Consider the following 5,619-nt stretch of genomic DNA (forward strand, 5'->3'; position numbering starts at 1 on the left):
TTATTATTATTATTATTATTATTATTATTATTATTATTATTATTATTATTATTGTGTTGTTGCAATGATCATCGCTGATAATATTAAGAGAAAAGTTACTATTTACAAGAAAACGTATTCGTGGTTTTGCATACCCTACCCGACCCCTAAATCTCATTATGAGGGTGGGAATGTAGCTCCAATGGGCAGAGAGCTTCCTACATTCCACAAAGCCCCGCGGTTCGCCCCCCAACACCTAGTCAAAGGGAATATGTTGACACACGCCTGCAATCACAGCACTTGGGATGTGGAGTAAGGAGGAGGAGAAGTTCCGTGTCATCCTCAGCTACAGAGCAAGTTCAAGGCCAGCCTAGGCTACATGAGGCCCTGCCTCAAGCAAACAAACAAACAAAAACTAAAAGGCCCTACGATGAGTATAGAACTAGGCTTAATCCTCCCTGTTTTACGGGCCAACAACTGAGGTCGTCTATATGGCATAAACTGGCCAAATTTAACCAAGAAACACTACAGCTAAGACTTACCTTTTTATATTCATCAACTCTCACAATCCTGATATTGACAAGCAGAAAATACAGTTAGTTATCCCCAAATTTAGCCTCATCAGAGTGTAAAACCCAGGGCAAATGACAATGACAGCTATAACTAACACTTCAATTTTAATATGGCTAGAATTTTAGCTTTAAGTTAAGGTTAGAAATGCAATCAGTCGCTTCTCATCTTTAATAACAGTCAAATGACAAAATGACAGCGGATGACAAAAAAAAAATAGCCTAAGAAACCAGTTTCTCTCCTTGAGTTTTACCACGTGCCTTGCCAAAGGCCACACCCAGCCCTGGCAGAGGTTACACTTTATTAAAATGGAGACAGGTGCATTTACCCAGCTAGGCTTTTGACGCGTTTATCCAGGGCCGTCAGCATCCTCTCAGTTCCAATTGTCGATGAACCAAGCCCTTGGTACTAAGCCGGTTGCGGTATGAATATCAAATGTATATATCAGTAAAAGAAAGACGCCGAGCTGAAAATTTTTTAATGACTTCAAAATGTATCTGCCTCATTCCCAGAAGCTAAATCCTTTTCAGTGTTTATGTAAGATCCTCAAAGGACCAAGAGAAGAGCAAACAGAAAAAATATTTACTAACCTAACAGCAATCTCTGTCGGTTACGTGTTTCACTGTGGCTTCCCCAGCATAAACCCTATTGTTTTGCTTCTTAAGGACATGGGGAGAATATGTCTCCAGCTCACACTGGACTTGATTTGACCACATAACTGGTCCATGCGACCTGACCAGAGGCAATGCATCTGGCCTCCATGCCCAACCCAGCAGCAAACCTCCCTTCTAGTTCTCTGTGCCCTCTCCTCTGCCCTGTGAGTCTCCGGGCAGCCCGTGCTGAAAAGGCCTGTTCAGAGAGCAGAGCTCCCAAATGGAAAGCAGCGGCCCCTGCATCACCTTTCAGAGGACAAACACGGTAAGCAAGAACGTCCACGTTTCAGCTTGGAAAAAGAGAATGACTCCTCTGAATTTGGATTCTAGATAGTCTTGCATTTTATCCTTGGTTACAGCTGAAAAATTATCTCAATGTAGATCTCACCGTTCCTTAAAGAAGATGTAGTGAATCTGCTGTAGGTTTAGCCATTTCATGTATTAAAGCATAAGGTTCAGACAGTTAAATATCCCACATATTCACAATAAGTAGAATTCAAACCTGAATCAGGCCTGACCTCTCTAACCCCAACTGGCAAGCTCTTTGTCCTTCGTTACACTAACGACCCATCCCTTTGGCTCTTCGCAGTAATAAGAGTAGCATGCTCCTTGGCACTTGTCAGATTTGTTATGCTACAGTGACAAGCGAGACTCCAAATCCGAATTTTTAAATACTTATTCCACACTTATGTGTGAGCCAGCCTCAGTTCACCAGCACCCACCGAACGAACAGCCCCTTGTTTTGATTTCATGAAAACAATTTTAAAATGATCAGAACTACATCATACTTAGGAACGCTTCTGTTGGGGAGTCCAGCTACTTTTATTGGCCCAGGAAACAAGTGAACTAAATCAAATATCAATGGGCTCAAAAAGCACAATTTTCTTACAGAAGAGGGGAAACGACGGCAAAAAGGAACATGGTTAATAGTGCCCACACCGCTGCACACCAAAACCAAACAGAGTCCTGTCATGTGGTTAAAGACAACTTTACAGGATGTGGACAGGAAAGGCATTTGAGCTGTGTGCTTAGGGGGAAACAGGGTCAGGTGCCATTGGCAGTCTGTGACATAGAGACAAATTTAAGTGGCATAGATGGCACACTAGAGTCTAGCCGTGTCTTAATAAAATTTTTTCTGTGTCCCTTCAACTTTTGCATAAACATTAAAAAGAGTTTTGTTAAACACAACATTTGGGAAGTGAAATGTTATGAGAAAGTATGACAGAGTTAAGAAAAATAATAAATAAATAAATAAATAATAAAAATAAATAATTGTGTAAATGTATCACAATTTCTGCATCCATTCCTCCATTGAGGAACATCTAGGTTGTTTCCAGTTTCTGGCCATTACGAATAAAGTTGCTATGAACATAGTTGAGCAAATGTCCTTGTTGAATGGTGGAGCATCTTTTAGATATATGTTCATGAGTGGTATAGCTGGATCTTGAGGTAGCATTATTCCTAACTGTATGAGAAAGCACCAGATTGATTTCCACAGTGGTTGTACAAGTTTGCACTCCCACCAGCAATGGAAGAGGGTTCCCCTTTCTCCACATCCTCTACAGCATGTATTGTCACTTGAGTTTTTGATCTTAGCCATTCTGATTGGTATAAGATGAAATATTAGAGTCATTTTGATTTCCATTTCCCTGATGACTAAGGATGTTGAGCATTTAAGTGTTTCTCTGCCATTTGATATTCCTCTGTTGAGAATTCTCTGTTTAGTTCTGTACCCCACTTTTTAATTGGATTATTTGGTTTGTTGGTGTTTACTTTCTTGAGTTCTTTACTACTGACTTTCTGTGTAATAATTAATTCTAGGGGAAAATATAATTTATTTTACTGTGTATGTGTATGATGATGTCTTCATTCTATTTGTATCACTTTTCCATTTGTATTGTTTTTTTTTCTTTTTATGTCAACATTATGTAAGTTTCATTACTGTCACTTAAGCATACTGTGAAATTAGGAAAATTATTGCTTCAATGCTTATTTGCTAATCTCCTAACTTTTAAGGTTTCAGTAGTTCTTTTATATTGTTTTCTTTCTGTGGTCTGTTTTTCCGTTTTCTGATATACTGACAGCAGGACTTTGATAAGAATTGTTTGCTATTGCTGCAGAATATTAAATTTCTGTAGTGCCTCCTGCCCAAAGAAAAAAGAAAAATAATTGCAATTAAATTATGGAAAAGATAACGGAAAAAGTCTGTTCTCCTTGATCACCGGTGGGGAAGACTTTAAATAAAAAGACAAAAAAAAATGAATTGCAACTTGAACAGAAATTAGATTCCTGAAACACTCAACTTGACTGAAGTACGTACCTTCTGGTGCTAGGAAAAGGGCATTTGCTATTCATTTCCTTGCCTTACAATTCTGCTCATATTTTAAAGGAAATTCTTTATCTAAAATGTGATCAGGGTGTTAATAGCATTTCTAAATCGGGTGTGTTGAGCCAACGCTTTCATTTCAAATATAGTCATTCCAATTTGATGCTGCCTAATTCTGATAAACTTGTTCCTGTTGTCTTAGAAAACAAATTGGTTTGAAAATCTGATTTCTCTGAACTCAAGTTGCGTGGGCTGGTCACATTGAATTTTTGAAAAACTGATGAATGAATGAATGAATGAATGAATGAATGAATGAATGAATAATTCTCTACTTCCTATTATTTTCCTAACTTGTTTGATACTTAGGAAATCCCACAGCTTGACTCAGTATCATACTTTTTTTTCTTTTGGATAACCAGGACACTGCATGCATAGTGACACTTCAGAGCAGTAAGAGAACTAAGGATCCACTTCAACAAGAACGAACTCAGTAAAGCAGCCTTCTCAGGGAACGCTGGGATTCAGCAGTCACGTGGGCAGCCCCTGCGACTGCTTGTGGGTGTTGGGTCTTCCTATCAAACAGAAGCTCCAGTGTGGGCTGTGGCGGTCCCAGGCTCTCGTGTCCAAGCAACAGTTCTTCAAAGGCCACACAAGCCCTTAGCAAAGGACTGTGACAAGATTATAATGATGGAAGTGGTGGACCAGCTGACATCTGGACCCTTGCACAACCAAATGTTACAAGATTCTTCTCTCTCTCTCTCTCTCTCTTTCCTCTCTCCTCTCCCTCTCTCTCTCTCTCTCTCTCTCACACACACACACACATACAGTATAGCTGCAAAAGTGTTCTTGCCAAAGCAAACAAACTAAAAAGCATGCATGTCATCAAGCCTTTGTATTCGTTACCGCTTCAGGTGAAGAATTCAAGAGAGGAAGATGCTGAATGGCAGTTGGTGGAATCCGAAAATCAGGACAGGGGAAGTTCCAAAAGCAAGTGATGTGTGTCCTTCAGCAAGCAGAGAGCACTACTGAGCTCTGCTCAGGACCCGGTTCAGATGCCATGCCCAGATATGCACTTACAAGCTAATGGGGGAACTGGGGTGCCAAATCGGTGTTTATTGATGGTGGTCAATTTTGGTGTACAATGACATTAAAAGCAGTCCTTAATTTTTAGAATACATTCTGCGTTTTGCAGATGCAACACAGGCTGTTTGAATTTTGCTTCAACACCTGATTTAAAAGAGCACAGTTTTAAAATAAGTGACCATTTGCTGGCAATGTTGACGCTAGGCAATCAGTTATTCACACTATTTTCATTAGCCTTTCGTTGTCATCCTTGTTTTGTTGGTATCACTGTTGTTCCCATGTGAAGAGGGAGAGGAACAGGGAAGATAAAAAGAGAGAGAAGAAAACTCGTAGGAGTTGGTTTTCTCCTTCCACCATGTGGATTCTGGAGCTCGAACTCAGGTCAGCAGGCTTGGCAGCAGGCTCACTGGCCCACTGATCCATCTCAGCTGCCCTGCCCCAGGTTTTTCTAAGCACATTTATTTCACTCTGACTGACACTGCACTTCAGTGGGACTCCCAAATCAAAGCCCCTGTTCATATTCCTTATCCGCAGAGGGAAGACAGGGCTGGGTTCCTTTGGCGGGGTGCGATTGAACAGCTGCTTTCTTATATCAAAAACTCTTAAAGGCTCTATGGCTGCAAACAGCCTTCGGGAAACCAGTGACTCGCACATCTTAGGGTAGCTAACACGGCATGGCAGACCATTAAAAAAGAAATCACACTTCCAGTTCCACAGGAAATTGATTGAATCCAGTGTTTTAAAGATCTGAAATATAGCTGCCAAATTCAGAATTTCTTGAGCGTCAAACATGTTATATAGAAAATGTCATAGACAAGATGAAATTCATACCTCTGCGTGTGCACCCTGGTTTGTGGTGGTGTTGTCAATTCTGCAGAGCGTCAGATGTCTATTTATTCGAAGGCTCAAAGGTTGTTTGGGGAATGGCTCGCATCCAAGAATTGAAACTGAAGGACTCTGATCATGGGTCATAAGAGCAGGAACTCTGTCTAGTCTCTGACCTTGGAG

This window comes from Psammomys obesus, unplaced genomic scaffold, assembly GCF_907164565.1.
Source record: "Psammomys obesus unplaced genomic scaffold, mPsaObe1.curated_primary_1811, whole genome shotgun sequence".
NCBI lineage: Eukaryota > Metazoa > Chordata > Mammalia > Rodentia > Muridae > Psammomys > Psammomys obesus.